Here is an 18,158-nt window from a genome sequence, read left to right as displayed (position 1 = left end):
GTCAGCTCCTTTTTTCAAAAGCAAATAGCTCATTTAATAGCAAAATTGAACTCAAATCAACGCGCTGAGCTGAAATGTACAAAGGTATAATCCCTGCTACTGTTTTTCGTAAAGTTTTGGAGGTTTGAAATTTGGCAGTTTGTAAAGTGGCTGGGTTAAACTCTGTGCATTTTTTTTTACTAATTTGGTATGAATGAACGTAGTGAATACACTAATTGAGGCCGAGTCCTTTTGTTTAGTTTTTTTGTGGTTTGACTGTTAATTTATTTTAAAAATCAATTCAAATTGTTTTGTTCAACGCAGATTTCGCTCTCTGAAACGCAAGCAAAAGTTGCGGGAAAATGGTGAACAACTTTTAGTTTCAAAAGTATGTTTTAACTTTTTGCATTTCAAAGCGGAATCAAAGTTTCACTTATTGATCAAATTTTCTCAAATTGAGCTTGTGATATTAATCCATCTTTTGACGCGCTCCAATAAACTCCAATTTAAATTGACGCAAGCTAATTGGACTGAAATTGTGTTTCATTTTTTGTTGCTTTTTTAATTTGGTCTTTGAAGGTACATGTCAGTTTTTTTAAAATTCCCTTTTTGGCCATTTTTACAGCTTCTTTTTACTATTTAAAACTTACTACTTAGTGTCAATGAAAGCAGTCATTTTTTGGTTTTTTTAGGAGAAAGTCTTAATTTGTTTGCGCTTAATTTTGATCTTTCGTGGTTTGATTTTTGATTTCTTTAAATCTAATTCAAATTCATTGCTGATAAGAAGGTAAATACGCTCTCCAATTCAGAACGATTTCAAAGTTTTGAAAGTGGATATTAAGAGTAATGAACGCAGTGAAGAATCTTATCTAGGTCATGCTGATTTTTTTTCTTAGTCTTAAAATATTGACGCACTTAGGTATAATGCATTTTTTGAGTTCAATTGAAATTCATCTGCTGAAAGTGACGTGTATAGCACTACCCAAATAAGAACGTGGAATAGCGCGAAAAAACGTGAACGATTTCTAGTTATCCAGCGGAATAAAAACTTTACCTATTGATCCAGATTTCTCAAGTTGGGTCCATGTTATCAAAAAAGCACCAATCATAAATTGTTCTAGAAATTGAAAGAGCTTTAATGGCATCTATTTTTTTCTTTGAAATTCGAAATTTGAGTTTTTTTTTCAAGAAAATCAGTGTCTTTTTAAGTTGAGTTCATTACTCTTTTCCAATTTTCGATTAGCTATGTTTTACTCTTGCGAGATTAAGTGTCTTACAATCGGATTCGAAACTTTTTCGGCGCGATACATTATCAAAGTGAGATACTTAGGACAGCTCACAGAGTCAATGATGTTCAAAGAGTGAAGGGTTTGAAAGGAATTGGAATGAACAGAACCTTGCTCATGGACTTTTATTTGTCTTTGAGAAAACTGTCGTGCAAACACTAGAACTTAAACAGCGGGGCTAACACCCTAGTGGCATATTCATAATAACAATATTAAGAGTCACTAAACGTGGTTAAGAGTCTTATGTAGTTCTTGGTGATTTGCTCGTTTTTTTTCTGGAAAAAGTTTTACAGCTCTAATAACCAAAGATGTGCGTTCATACATATTAACGTGTTTATGAATTAACTTAGGTATATATGCCTTTTTGATCAAATTTTATCAAATTGAGTTAATTTTATCGAAAAAAGTCAATCATAAGTTCGTCTAACTTTCAAAGATCATTAAGGCTATATAAATTGTTTGCTTTGAATTTCGAAAGTGGATGTTTTTTCAAAAATATATCAGTTTTTGTTTTGTGTTCTTTTGTTCGTTGATTTTTCTCCAACGGTGTGTTGGCATTGTTTTTCTCAGATTTTAAAGTTCAATTAAAAGTCATCAATGTTTTTTTTGCGCGAATTTTTTTCGAGGTTTGAATTTTGATTTTTTGAAGTGTTTTCTGATATATTTCCTTAAGCTATTTTAACAATTGCTGATTTTTTTATTTGTATTTTTCATTTTACATTAAAGATGGGTATAGCGAAGCAATAGAATTTGGTTTCTGAGAAGTATAAAGTTAGTTATTGATCGGTCTATCATTTTTTTGGGAAAATGTGAAATATGCAATTGCCCAGGTAAGTCTTACCAATTGGTAATTTTCTAAAAACTTTTTCCATTCGAAGTTGCTCAAATTTGCGTTAAACTTTGTTGTTCAGTTTCAGTATATAGTAGCATGACTATTTGCTAGTACAGGATTTTTGTAACAGTTATTACTTGGAGGTCTTCCAAGAGTTAGCGTTCTATTTTCTTGATTTGTCAAAGGTCTTTCTTTTGCGTTTTTTTTTTGCTTATGATTGAGAAGCAGAGCTTCGCTTTTGTGTTATATTTGTTTCGATCTGCAATAAGTTGACTTGAATATTTTATACTTAGTTCTAAAATATTTTGATTGTTTTATTTTGTTTCCATTGGTTTTGTAGTTTTCGGATGAAGCCGTTGTCCTCATGTGCATATTGTTGCAAGTTTCGATACGATCATATGAATTGAGTAGGGGCAAAGTATCAAGAATGCTTTGTTTGCGGTGTATGATTATTCTCTGTCCTTTACAGCCCCGAGAGACTGGTCGCATGCGGTTCCACCGACTGGCAAATGTACAGCATGCTCTGGACTTCCTGCGGAGGAAGAAGGTGCGACTAGTGAATGTCAGGAAGGAGGAGATTGTGGATGGAAATCCGAAACTGACTCTTGGACTGGTCTGGACCATCATACTTCACTATCATGTCAGTATTTGTGCTGTATTATAGTTACTAAACTAATTATCTTTCCAAATCCTGCTAAAATTTAGGTCTACACAGGTTGTTAGGAGGTCTGGGAAAATCAATGGTCGAGCTTAAAAAACAGTCTACAAAATTTTCGAATTTTTTCTTCCCTGTCTAGAAAAACCTATATCTGCCCCTGAGTTAAGCTGTAAAAAAAAATGGAGAAAAATCTTGAAATTTTCTTAAACTATTTATTTTACAAAAAGCAATATTAGCAATGATTATTGTAGCTTTATCTCATAGTAGCGTTCATATTGATTTTATTTGAAAAATTAAACGAATCAAATAAAAATTCACTCATTAAGTTTGCTTCGAAGAGGTGATAAATTTTCATCAAATCAATTAAATGAGTAATATATACGATACTGACCAATGGTTCGGTTTAAGTTGTTTTAAACCGCAGCAGTTTTTCAGCCGAATTTCATGCAAATTTGACTGTTTGCTTTTCTGTCATGCATGAACGACTTTCTTTAATCTATTTTTAAGACATGAATAATGCGTTCTGAAAACCTCTAACGATCGGTTATTTGATTCAAATAAACCGAGACTTGGTTTCTGTTTCACAGAATATTGCAAAGTCAATCGCGACCGAAAGAATTTTGTTTTTCTCCTGCAAACAATTGTTCCGACTTTCTTTATTTACGTTTGTTGAATTTAATTGTTTGTTAGGTACAAAACCATTTGATTCAAAAAACATGCTTGAGATGTTTTTGCAAAAATAATGAAATTATGTTTTATCATTAGATTTCCTTGCTGTTTTGCTTACAGTTAAAACTTAAGATGTGTACAAAGTTGCAAGATGTTTCAAAATTGCCAAATTGGCACTTATAGATTTGGATCATGGATGTTTTTCTACTCCAGTTGTATATATAGCTCAATGTTGGTAAGCGCTGATGGTAAAAACTGAATCTCATGCTCAATGAATTGTAACTTTGTGTTTTTTTGTGATACCAATATTAGTGCAAGTTATGCACTCGCAAAGTTGTTCCATTTTGAGTCATAGAAGTAACTTCTCTTACTTCAAAATGTGTTAAAAAACATTTCTAAATGAATATCAGAAGCTCATTTTACTCAATCTAAAAATATATAGCCATGTCTACCTAATCTACACCAGATGAAGAACCATCTCTGGACTGAAAAACTCTTTATCAGTAGAAGACAATCCAGCTTTTTCGAAAAGTTGACTAACACTGGTTTTGGTTTAGATCACAGAGGTGCTCCTACCTGGTCACGGACTCCATCCAGCTGATGACGTCATAGCACGACAGTCCCAACACCTTCAGCAGAGCTCATCGGCATCCCTTGGGCCTAACTCCTCATCCAGCACTACAGCCTCACCTCTGTCACCAACCACGACAGCAGAAGCCAGACTTCCAGATCTGCTAGCTGCGAAAGAAGCCTTACTCTTCTGGTGCAAAAAGGTCACAGAACCTTATCCCTCGATCCAAATAACCGATTTCACACAGTCTTGGAGATCGGGTCTGGCATTCCTAGCGCTACTTCACAGATTTTACCCTGAGATTGTCAACTTGAACCACATTCACCCGAATGACGCACAGTCCAATCTGCAACTGGCCTTTGCTCTGGCAGATAGACATCTGGGTGTTCGCCCCATTTTGGAACCGGAAGATCTCTTGACTAGTCGAGAGCCGGATGAGAAAAGTGTGGTGATTTATGTGACGTCACTCTATCTGGCGTTGCCACACACACCAGCTGATTTGCAGCAGAGTGCCTTCGAAGATGTTAGTATTGGGTCAACGTTTTCGACTATTCTAGTTATAAGCATCGCACGATTTTTGTGTGCCCATGCATGTTCAATACCAACTTTTCGTAAATGTTGTTACATAAAAGTTTCCTTTCATAGATTTTGATTGTTCGGATTGCAGATTATTTGAAAGAGTAATTACATTTTTGATGAAGCATGATATAGGATGTATGTGCATTGCATGATTTGATTCATTTGATAATTCAAACCTAGTATCAGATTCGACTCTGCTTATAGGAGAAACTGAGACGTCTTGCTGCCTACAAAGACATGGCGGAGGACTTGCTTGATTGGCTTGAACAGTCGATTGAGGCACTGAAGGACAAAGAGGAGGATTACCCTAGTGATGTAATTCAACTAAAGAACCTACAGAAGAACCTCCTCGTGTTCAAACAGGACATCATGCATGCTAAGATGACTGAGAAATACAAGATAGACGCACTCTACGACGAAATCACAGTCAGTATTGAGTCTATATTAGTTAGATTATTAAGATCATTAGGCCGGACTCTTATATAGGTAGCGATAATTTTTTTCTCGTTTTTTTCCAGTACAAGTTGTAAAATTTATTCTGACTCAAATTTACTTTTTCGCGATTTCACTTTGATTTTTTTGAAGTTAAGTTCCTTTCCTTTGTTATAAGGAAGGCTAACACCACTATCGAACAGCGAAAATTAAAAGGTCACGAAAAACTTGATCGACTTCTACTTTCGAACATGGAGTTTAACTTTCGATTTCCCAGCGAAACAGAAAATTTACCTATTGGTCCAGTCTTCTCAAATTGAGTTTATTTTATCGAAAAATGCCAATCCTTAATTGTTCTAGAAATTCAAAGAGCTTTAAGGGCATCTCTTTTTTTTTAAATTCAAAGTCAGTTTTCTGTTTAATTGCGTTCTTTGACCCTTTCCTTTATCAGATATTGTCTATTATAAGATTGCACAAATTCATTACGACCTCTTTAGTGTAGATTAGTTTTTTTACACAGCATAAATTTAGGACCCTATAAGATCAGAAGAAAAAATTACATTCTGATTTCAAAAAACCAAAAATAAATGCTCTACAAACGAGCCGGTTTTAATTTTAATGATCTGGTTGTATCTTATTCATACGGGGCGTATATCATAATTTCTCGGCTTCTAAGAAGAGTTCTGAACTAGTTTAGTTAGTGTTTTGTTCAATAAACGCAGATAAATGTACGTATAAAAAGAATTACTTATGAAAATTGTGTGCTGATTTTTCAGGCCATGATCTTGTCTGAAGATATCGAGACGAACCAGATGCACGAAATGCCAATAGCTAAGGAACTCGAGAAGGTCGCACTGAACAACAAATGGGTCCAGTTGCAGTTCCTAGTTGAGAAGAGATCCAACACTCTTCGAAGCCACATCAGTCGTGTAGACTCTGACATCTCCAAGGCCGCCAAAATTCAACATGATGTGAAACACATTGACGGAGAAATCTCAAACTTAGCCGATAGATTAGACTTGGAAAAGAGACGTTCGATTGCAAGCGTGTCATCTAGTGTCTCAAACAGTTCAAGAGGAGTCTCGAATTTCGCCAATGAGAACCAAAGACGAAATTTGGAAGAATTGGACCACAAAATCTGGACATGCACAAATACAGTAAAACAGTTACTCTCAGATTGTGAACAGTTAGTCGACTCGAAGTTTGTTCACGCCGAACAGCTGAAACGAAGAGTTCTCGTGTTGCTGCAGCGCGCGAATGAACTCAGCAGAGAGTTGGAACAAGTTACATCACAGATTCCAGAAAGGAATATATTTGCCCAGCTTAACTCCTCTCTCGGAGAGGGTTCGGGCTACGACAGTAAACAGCAATATGAGTCAATTCTTGCCCAAATTCAAACTTGCACAAAATGGGTTGAAGCTCACAGTACCCAACTATCACTTGCCGAATTGGGAGGAGATTTAGAAAGTATAAAGGCAGCCCTGCAGATGCATACAGGGTTTGCGAAGGAGGTGAAGACGTATAGGATAAACGTGGAACAGTGTCTGGTGCTGTCGAAGTCGTTCTCGTTTCACTTTTCGGACCACGCAGAGATAACAAGAGCAGTGCAGACATTGGAGCAGAAATACGCCAAGCTAGTGGTAAGAAATGTTCTCCAAACTTGTAAGATGTGGGTTTATAAGAAACTATCCATTTGTTCAATTGCTCAAAGGAGAAGCATGAATGAATATCGAATCGTTCATTTAAGAGGTCGTGTCACTTTAAAGTCATTTCAGAGCTTTTATAAAGTTCAGTTTTATTAGACGGTTCGGGAGGAAATTTTTAATTCGGTTCCGTGCGTATTTTGATTGTTGAAGATATTCCTTTCTATTTGCTTCAGGGGACATCCAACGAACGGGAGTCGCAACTCAAAGCAGTCCTCTCATTCTTGGAAATGGCAAAAGACGAGTTGAGCCACTTCACTGAGCTGGAACGGAGCCTGATCTCACACTGCGATTGGAGTGAGAGCTCAGGAATAGATATTGCAGAAGCTGAGAATTTCTTGAAGGTTAGAATTGCCATTTTTCTTGTGACTCTTTGCTTTGATGAACATTCAAAATAAACCGGAAAAACTGGCAACTTTGGTACTGGCAAGTTATTTTTTGTGTTAATTGGCTTTTTCCCGGCTGTGATAATATTTTACGTGAAACTTTTTAAACGAGTTGAATTTAACTGAAAATAGTATTCAGGTATTTGAATATTTAAAGGGCTGACACATTTTTTGTTTAGAAAATATCAGAAGATTTGACAATTCGAGACGACAACGGATCCTTCCGTACCACAGTTTACGACGGGGAGTCCCTTGTAACATGCCAACACCCACTGACCCCCCTTGTCAGAATGCACCTGGAACAACTCTCCTCTAAGAGAGATTGGGTGTTCAAATTGGTATCCTGTTTCGAACATCATCTGGGTTGTGTGGCGCAATACAAGGATTGGCACCGGGATGCGAAGGGAAGCGAAAATTGGTTGTGGAAGCAGGAGCAGACGTTGCAAAGCAGATTCGACACTGCGGCGTCCTTAGGAGCGGAAGGAGTGAATGAAATGTTGACTCATGAGCAGGCAGAGTCGTTACTGGGGGAGTTATATGTAAGTGAAATTAATGATTGGTATTCGTTCTGCATGACTGAAATGTGTAGATTAGTGCACTGCATTTCTTAGCGCAGCTAAATTACAATGTTTTTTGGATGAGAGTTGACGGCATTTTAAGGCCAGCCATTTTAATTTTTTGAGTTTCCTCGAAAACAAAAGAAGATCCCATTTTGATTTAAAATATTACTCATCTTATTTCACAACACCATGAGCGAAAATGAATTCTTTCAAATATTTTCAATTTTCCTTTTCATCTAATATATATTTTTTAATATCATTCAGTAGATGTTGTTTGTTAACTAATGAACGTTTGCTTGTCGTGTCTTTCGGTGTTTCAGCTTCTTCCTCTACTTTATTTCTGACTAACTTAAACTGCTGGTTGGTTCGTAAGTAAGCAAAATATGCTGTCAACTTCTGATAATTTTAAACTGTCTCTTGTCTTAAACGTTTTATGAATTGTTAACTGCTTTTAGCTTCTGTGATATCTGAGTTTTGTATAGTTTTTTGGAATCATTCTTGTCTGTTGCGTATTTTAAATAAACAACAAAATTTTTTTTGAACCGAATGCTTTTAAAATGTTTTAGGACATGCGAGAAATGTTAACGGAGCACAGGGAAATCTTGAACGGAATCATGAAACGAGCACCAAAAGTGTACCCTCTTGAAGACCGAAAAGCAACTGCCGTGGACGCACCTTTAACTGCACTAGCTTTGTGCAGCTCACAACCAACTGAAAAGTCTTCCTTCCGAGTGAGCAGGGGCGAGAAGGTCTCCATAACGGCGAAGCTCACTTCTGATTGGACAGTGAAATTGGCCAATGGAAAGTCAGGAAAAGTGCCTTCAATAATTGTAACCATTCAACCACCGTCCAATGAAGCCCTGGATTTTGCGAAAAGGTATGAATTTTGAATTTTTTCTAGATTAGATTCACCAGTGTTAAAGGATTGTGCTAAATTATCATGATCCGGGCTCGTTACTTGACAAGAGGCAATAGCCAGTCCGTAAATACCTTCTGCGTATGCACATAAATCTAGATCTCGAGGGTATCAACAATAGTACGCTGTAACTCGTTGAACAATTCTGTAAATAATTGTTAATAAATTGTAAATAACTGTAAATAATAGTACGCTGTAACTCGTTGAACAATTCTGTAAATAATTGACCTGATAAGATGCAAAACGTTTGCTGTATTTTTGAGGTTGTTGTTTTTTGTAGAAATTGTTTTTCTGATAGAGCTGTTTAATTAACAATGAGTTTTTTTTTCAGACTGGAGAAACGATTTGAGTCCATCATGGGGCTCTGTGCCGAACAATGTGCTAGAGTACAAATGACTAGTCAACGACTTATCATAATGCGGAAGGTGGCAGCGGTCAAATCGTGGACACCACAACTATTCCGAACGATGCAGAAAGCCGAAAGAGAGGCCATGATGCGAAGCCTTAATGAAGAGATGAGAGCTCTCCTGGAAACTGCGAACGAATTTGCACCCGAGCAACTGGGTTCATTTGAGTTGAAACAGTTGAGCAATGATGTGGAAGCGTGCAACAAGATTTACGACGAGCTCTCGAAGCAATCCAGACCAAGCGGAAGTCAAGGATCGATGGGAACCAGTTCTGCTAGTTTGGATCGTGTTTTGGACGCCAACATTGATGATTTCATGGCGAGAATAGAAAATGCCCAAGGTCACTTACTAGAAGCAATGAGAATCGTTCCCGGAAGTATGGAAGATGTTTCGACAATTGTACAGTATCTAGAAGATATAATGACCAGTTTATCTGCAATTCAAAACGAGTACAACTCTCTTAGATTTTCACCCTGTGATTCTGCAGCTACGGTGCAGCTAATGAATGAGTTGACAGGTCAATGGGACAGAACGTGGTACACGACTCAAGGTCAACTGAGTAAAATGAAACTGTTCATGCAACTTCATTCACATATGACCATTATTACCTGTCAGTACGTTACGAGGCTAGAACACACGCTGAAGATGCAGGACTCCTTGCCTAATAAGGAAAGAGCGTTGCTGGAGACTAGGGAAAAGTGTGAAGATTTAAACATTTCACTGGCTGCTATTCAACCTCAAATTGACGTCATGGTTGATTTGGCAGAAAAACTTGACGGTGTTTTGAATAAGGAGATGGAGAGTTATTCATCCAAAAGCTCGAGGCTTCCAGCCTGCAATGATTTGCTGAACGAAGCACTAGAAACTGTTCAGGAGATTGTTGAGAGATGGGCAAACATACAATTCCAGTGCAATGAAAGGTTAATCGAATCTATTTGTTTTGGTTAGACCGAAGTTAACACAGCAATTTGTTTGTTTTTCGGCAACTGATAATTTAGGATACGTTTCACAATTAATTCAATCAGATATTTGATTGAAATCTTGCCTGCTGCGCAGAAATTTTTGTCTAAAGAGAAACTTTGATGTTTTTGGAGAGCTCAGAGAATTATTTGGTTTATTTGAGAAAAAGTTGGAGATGTTCCTTAACTAGCTTTTGAGTTAATAGCTGAAAAAATGAAATCGAAACGGACATTGGAGCTAATGATAAGTTGTGTTGTTATTCTGCGACCTTCAATAAATCCATCCGTTTTGCCTCCAGAGTGAAACTTTGCAACGTGGAAGTGAATCTTCTCAAACACTTCGTACCTGACTTCAATGAGCTGTGCAAATGGCTTGACGTGATGGAGCAGAAGGCCCCCTTCAGAGGACAAGAGAAGGAGGAGATCACTGCCGAGAGAAAAGACACTGACTACATTTGGCAGCTAGCTAAGAAGTGGGATAGTGCAAAGGTCAGTCGAGTTGAAATTCAAATATAGTAATCAGGTAATCCACGATATACAGATAATTTAGTTTGCTGTGCCTGTTAGTTTCGGCAAATGTTTCTGCGAATTGAATTAAATGCGATACAGATTTTTGCACTTTATACGAGATCTCGATCTTCCATGAAAAGAGAACGCCCTCACGGGTGGAACACAAAATCTGTTACGTAGTTTAAATCTATCTAGACTGATTAAATTTTAGAAGAGCTAGAATAAATGAGAGCTTTTTAAAGGAGTTCTACGACGAAGTAACCAGATACCACTCAAGACTGGAAGAGACGAACACAAGAGGCAACAGATGCTTGAAGGAAATCGTCAGCTTCGACAACCTCCTAGCCGCATATGTTCAACAGTTGAGCCAGATGCAAATCAACTCATCAGGAGCTGCATCTGGATCTAATGTGTGTGGAGTAACTGGGGTCACTGGAACGGAACTGGGCGAGGATTTGGACGAAGTGAACAACAGATACCAGCAGTTGCTGTTCCAATCGGCCTTGCTGATGAAGAATATTACAGACGTACTCAGCAAAATCCAGGTTTGTTGTCAACTTATGATAGCTTGTCAGCTTATAATTGCTTATCATATCAGCTTATAATAGATTACAATATCACGTTTAGTTGTCCAATCCTCATTTCTATAGTAAATTATCGGTAAGTACTATCATCGGAGATAACCTATTTTATTCAATTCAACTTCGTTTTTTTTCATTCTTTCTTACTTCATTTTCAAGACTCGATGATCTTAGTTCAAACTAATATAAGTCGTGCTGATTTTTTAAATTTTTTTTTAGGTAAAGTTTAAAAATTTGTCCAGGCTCAACTTTACTTTTTCGCAGTTTGACTTTTTAAAATTCAGTTCATTTCCTTCGTTAAAAGAAAGGCAAACTCCAATATTGAACAGCAAAAGTGTAAAGGTCACGAAAAACGTGATCGACTTCTAATTTCGAAATTGGAATTTACTTTTTTAGAATTCCCAGCGAATTGAAAAATTACTTATTGATCCAGTTTACTCAAATGGGGTTTGACAGTTTTTTTGCAAACTTTTTGACTTTACGCGAAAACTACCGCGTCAATTCTCAGGCTGTTTTCAATCCAGAAACCTGGTTTTAGGAATCTTCTCTGCTTAAGCGGCCACAACCTGCTCTTTGCAGGAAAAAGTCATGGATTTTGGAATCCTTTCGACCGTTTTTTTTGACCGTTTAAAAACTTTTTAAATTAACACAATCAAATCTGAGATGAAAATTTCAACTGAAAGAACCGGTTGCGATATTGGTTCCTGCAGAAGCGGCGGCTCATTGATTTTTTCTGTAAGAGTGTCCCTAGTTGCTTTTTCTATCTAGAAATACGAAAGTTTTGGTTAACTTATTTTCTTTTCAATTAAAAAAAAATTTCGACTTACGTTTTTCTTTGTTTGTGTTGTATCGCAAGTGGTGCGAAGCTCCGCTTCGCCTCAGTGTTGAAAGTTGTTTTGTTATTTGTAAATTTCTGGAATTATTATCATTTTTTTCTTTTTGTTGTCCATCATTTTTTTTCGGTTTGTCATCTAAAAACTGCGCCGTTTCGAAGGTAAATCTTTTCTTATGCTTTCTTGTGATGGGTCCTTAAAAATTTGAGATTCAAAACTTTATATCTTAAAACTTTTTATATCAAGTTTTGTTTTCGGCTTTACGGGGGGTTCACCTCAATAACATGGTCCATCCTGTTTTCTTAAATGGCTTGACTTATTAACTGTATTTATATTATAAATGGCTTGACTTATAAACTTCGAAGAGCTGTATTTTTTTTACATTTCTGTCTGAAAAATTTAAGTTTAAACTAATTTTATGAAATCTATGAAATTGCTCAAAAATTTATCGATTGGGAAAGTTACTTTAGTCAATTTTTTTGTTGTTTCCAGGAAAGTGAAGGCGGAAAACTGCCTGTGCTGATGAAATCTGGGGTAGCTGAGAATGTGGTCGAAATGGAATCGGTTGAAACCATTCAAGAACAAGAACCAGCAACTTCAAAAACGCGTATCATTCAAAATCAGGCACCTCCGGTGAAGGTCGGTAAATTGAAGTTACCGGACCTCGAATCAGTCCGGGGATCCGCGGTGAAACCAGAAGCACTGAAAGATGTTAAAGTTGACCCTGAAAATAAACCAATTGAACTTAAACCGTATGTTGTGTCATCGGCTGGTGAGATTCGTGCTAATAAGCGAAAACGAGAGACAGTGACGACAAAGGTTGAAACCGAAGAGGAGTATTACGTAGTCAGACAAACAGATCCAAGGACCGGGAAATTCCTTTCAACTGGAATCAAGTTGCCGATTGATGACGCGCGAGTTGAAACTTTGCTTAGTAGCAAACTCGAAATGAGACAAAACGCTATTGAAAAATTTCACAAAAATCCTGAAACTGGGAAAGGTTTCCTTGAATTAGGACATATTTACAAAGACGACGATGGAATTACACATACAGAAGTAAAGTATTTCAAATTAGCAGACGGAAATGCGAAAGAAATAGTCGATTTATTGGCTGCGTCGGTGGATAAGAGCTTGGAAACAGACGAACAGTTTTTGGTTTCGGCTGAAACTGTGACCCTTAATGGGGAACAGATAACAGTAGAGACTCTGACACCAATTGCTGCTGACTCTCCGAAAAGGAAGTTCAAAACAAACTTTGAAAAAGACAATTTTGTCGAAGTTACTCGAGTTTTGAAAAACACGGAAGGTAAAAGTTACGAAGAAGTGAAAACTTTTCAAAAAGGTGATCCTGAAATTGAAAATTTCACCGAGGGTTTAACGATCTTGTCTTCCACTACAGTTTCAGAAAAGTATACAAAAACGAAAGTGCAAGAAATCCGATCAGAAGTTACCTCGACCGAAAATGATAAATCACTCGTTCGAGTGGAAGCCTCGAAATCTTTTATCACGGTAAGAGTTGATAGAGACGTTCAAGACGATTTAATGGTTTCCAGTGAAAAGATTTCAGAGTATTCGAAAGTGAAAAAGTTTCGAGAAGGTGATAATGAAATTGAGAAACTCACTGAGGGTTCAGCAATCTCGTCTTCCACTATAGTTTCAGAAAATAATACAGAAACGAAAGCGCATGAAATCCGATCAGAAGTTACCACGTCTGAAGTTGAAAAATCACCTGTTCGAGTGGAACCCTCGAAATCTTTTATCACGATAAGAGTTGACGGAGACGTTCAAAACGATTTAATGGTTTCCAGTGAAAAGATTTCAGAGTATTCAAAAGTGTATTCAGAAATGAAAAGAACATCAACTCCGGTGCAGAAAATAGAAGACAGAATGACGATTCGAGTGGCAAATAAGTTTGACGATAACTTGGCTTTAGTTGTCCAAGGCCGAAAGGTTGAAGAAGTGAAAGACGAGGACTCAGACATGTCGCAGATTTCAGTTCTGACTGTCAAAGTGTCACACAACTTGACATTGGAAACCAGTCATCAAGTATTTCTTCCCGGCGACCCTGAAGTTGCAAAATTGCGACTCGAGGAGTCTTTGCCAATCGACTTGAAAGCAAACCAAGCATACTGCTGCAGCGAAGTGTTTGTTGAAGTCAATAAACTCAGTCCGACAGATATTGAAGACAGTTACTTCACAGAGACTTTGATGTACAAACCGCGTCAAAAGGAACTCATGGATATTGTCGAAGAACACGAGGCACAGACAATGTACAATACGATGCTGAAATCAGTAGTCGAAAGATTGTCCGAATTTGGCGAACTCCCCAGTTCTGGTTTGGAGGATATAATATTGACAGAAGAACATGCCGTTAAAGATTCAGAAGTATCAGTAGTTGTTGAACAGGTTTCGCTAGATGACTCGACTTCCGATTTAGAGTTCATAATCGTGAAGTTTCAAACATCGCATGGTGAGAAGGTGTGGAGATATCCGCAAGGAGACCCGGAGCTCTTGGACATGGTCAATGCTGGAATCATTCCAGAAGATGCAATTCCAGCTGAGTTTACATCGCCCAAGAAATCGTCAGGAGACGAAATCGTTGAAATAGTCCTGGGCGAAGGTAAAAGTTTGGAGAAATTGTACTTCAGACTGGACGATCCGAAATTGATAGAGCAAGTTAAAGGAACCGATTACGAAGACGAAGTAATGGCTATGCTTGAAGAAGCGGGAATATCCTACGACGAAGAAGGAGAAATCCTGGAAGCTCCGGGATTGAGTCATATTCACATAAGAGCGCGAAAGCATAAGTCAGTTTCAGATGGAAGTAGTGACGGTGGTGTTAGTCACGCAAGTAGCGAATCGTTGCTATCGGAACAAGAAATAGAAGGCATGAAAGTTGTGCTGCATACAGTTAATATTGAAGACAAAACTGACCCGACGGGCAAAAAATACTCTTTGGTGACCAAAGTTTACCTTTCGGAAATTGGGGACAAAGTTGAATTCGAAAAGCGCTACGAGAGCGGCAGTGAAAAACTGTTTAAACTGCGAAAAGCGCTTCCGGCTGCTAAAAACGAACGCGGCATCACTTACATTGATTCTATTGATATCCAGCCTCAATTCGAGCTTCCTATTCCGACAAACCAAAAACCTGCCGAGCAAGATCGGAACTTGATATCGGATGAACGATCAGTGTCTCCAGTTTCACGGTCATTAGGGCTACTTCAAGCCGCCGCTGACGAAGGCGAAAACAGAACTGAAACTTGGTCGCTGAGAGCTGAAGAGGAGAACAATGATAATGGAGAACGATTGATCAGAATATTTGATAACCACGAAGGTCTCAACATTGAAACTGTTCACAGAGCCGACTCACCAACCATTCTTAATCTTGTTAGTACTGGAGTTATTCCAGAGTTGTTTTGTACGACCCCTGTTCAAGATAGATCCACTGAGGAAGTTGTGCAACGAAAGTTTCAAATGAAGAAACGAGAAGCTACTGATACTTTGCCGCAGTCCAAGTCTTCCGAGGTACTGGTTGAGAACTCGGCTATTTACATCATCCGAGTTGAGGACATCGTTGAAGATTACAAACCCAGAGTGGTTTTGGTTACCGAACGATTAGTTGACGAAAATGGAGAAGAAATGGTTTCGCAGCAGGTCCACGGACCTGATTCACCGACCATGCTTGCGTTAGTGGACCAGGGTTCGATTCCTGCTCCATTCCTCCTAGAGGAACCAGAGCACGAGTTTTTGTCTGAAGATCCCGAAAACACAGGAAACTTTGTGGAGAGAGTTGTGAAAAGAGTGTACGAACGCGTCAATTCTGAATTTGTTCCGTTCATCCCAGAATCATCTGGTGAAAGTTCTGATGAACAGAAGCTTCAGTTTGAAAATTTTGATCCATCTGAAGCAGAAATGAATATTCACGAAGTGAAACTAGCTGAAGAAAAACTGAAAGATAATGATAACCATTTAGTTCACGTTTGGAGACAAGGACTTGATCAAAACGGACAGCCGGTTTTTCGAACAACAAGACACAGATCGACAAGTCCAACAGTAAAACGTTACAAAGATGAGGGAAAATTTATGTATGATTTGGATGACCAAGAGCTGAACTCTAAAATCGACAACCAGCAAAGCTTTCAGCCATACTTGTCTACTAAAATAAATCCAAACAATAAATTCTACGAACTATTTTCCGACAAAGATTGGCTATCGGGAGATTTACCGTCACAGCAATCCAGTCAGCTTTTGTTTTTGCCCGACAAATCTTTGAGCCATGTATACCTTGCAGTAAATGTACCCTTCACGCATAAAAATTACCTCCAGCTGAATAGCTGGGAAATTACTGCTGAAAGTGATCTTAATTTGAGATTGAGCACCGTAGCTATTGAATATTTAAAACGTGAGAATCACAAAGTGATTGTTCTCTCGAGGAGTCTTCAGGATCGAAAGGGGACTAAAGTATTCAGTGAGATTCGAGAGTTCAGTCCTAATTCGAATCTTATAAGAAAACTAGTCGAGGATGAAAAGCTTCCCAGGACCGTTTTGGAACCCAAACTCTCGACATCGCCAATAGCCATGAAATTAATCGAAGAAAACCTGAAGCATCAAAAGTGTTCAGAAAAGTCTGAAATAGTTTACGAAACAGTGAAGTCAACAGATCCGAAACGTAAAGTAACATTATCATCGGGCAAAATGCCAATTAGGCCGACAACAGAACACGACGAAATTTTGAGAGCGAAATTGGACGAAGAGTTTTCCCCACGAGGTGACAAATTTCTGACAGTTCTTCAAGTGCGAAAGATTCCAAACAGTAAAGAAGTTATGGAGATCCGGAAATATCCGCCGAAATGTGTCTTCATTGATGAAATCATCAAGTACAACGAACTTCCGAAAACGTTGCAAACGCCGATTCCATCGCAGAAATCGAGCCACTTAATTTTGGTTCCAAAGAGTCTTTGGGACGGAAGCTTGAGTGAAGCAACTTCAATTGAAAGTCATGAAAGAATTGGTAATCAAGAGAAGCAAAACAGCGAAAATGTTTTTGAGGTCATGCCAGGTCAAGTTCCTTCTTCTCTACAGCAGAGGATTACTGAGATTAACATCAGGTCAAAAAAGAAAGAAGTGACTGAAAAGGTTTCAGTAGGTGTGGATGAGCCAATGGGATTTGAAGACCCGGTAACAACAGATGACTTCTCTCAAGAAGTTTCAATTTTGACGTCGAAGGTCGACGAGTCCTCAAAGCCTTCAAATGACCTCATTTCGTCGGAACCAATTACAGTTTCAGACGAAGATCAGCCGCAACCTTCGAAATTCATATCTAGTTTGATGAGGAAATGCGATAAATTAGTTGTCGGAGACTCGACAGAAACTCCGAATTCCGCTCCGGTGTCAGAAGCCCAATTTTCTATCGAAGATCAACCGATCGCTCTGGATGTTTCCCAGATTGTCCTCACGAAAGCAGCTCAGCCGAGTGAAACTGAGCCATCACAAGCCAACAAAAGACCAAGTTTTTACAAAGATCCATTGATCAAAGAAGTCTTCCCGGACCTAGCGTCTCAGTTTGACGAGCTTCCAACACCGGTGCAAGAATCGATTCTGACTAGAATCGAAACAGTATCGAAGAAAAGGAAAAACGCAATAAATGATACTGTTGAAGAAGAAGTTCCATCCATTTCTGCCGAAATTGAAAGCCTTACAGTTACTGATGATTTCGAAATGCCATGTAAAGTGTTTTCAATTGTAGCAGAGAAAAATGATGACGAGAGCAACACTGTTGTAATGAGACGTGAAATGAATTCGCAAGATGCTGTAGAGTCACGAGAATACCCAGCTAAAACTCCATTTATTTCTTCGCTTGTTAAAGAAGGTAAACTGTTCGATGTCAGTGAAGCTGAGCCGTCATTGAACCAAGAGAAAGAAGTCGAGGTTCCTGCAGTTGACTGGTTAGCTTCGATCGGAGAAGTGAAAACAGTTTCACTAGTTCCATCGTCCGCAATCCAAGATAACAGTTCCAGTATGTCTAGTATTGGATCGAAGTGTTATCCCTACAATTCTCGTGTCCGAATGATCTCACTCTCGGGATCCCCTTCGGACTCCTTCGTGACTGATCTGGAATCGGGTTACGAATCCGTGACACCAATGCAGACGACAACTCCTCCCCTGGATAAAGACAAATTAGACACAGGAAGAGATTCACAACTTGCATTGTCGCACGCAGACTTCAGAGCTATTCCAACGATAGCTGAAGAGTCAACGGAGATTCCATCAGCCGAGAATGATATACCGGATATTAAA

Source organism: Symsagittifera roscoffensis, chromosome 5 (assembly GCF_963678635.1).
Source record: "Symsagittifera roscoffensis chromosome 5, txSymRosc1.1, whole genome shotgun sequence".
Taxonomy (NCBI): Eukaryota; Metazoa; Xenacoelomorpha; order Acoela; family Convolutidae; genus Symsagittifera; species Symsagittifera roscoffensis.
Note: the sequence above shows the minus strand (reverse complement) of the source record.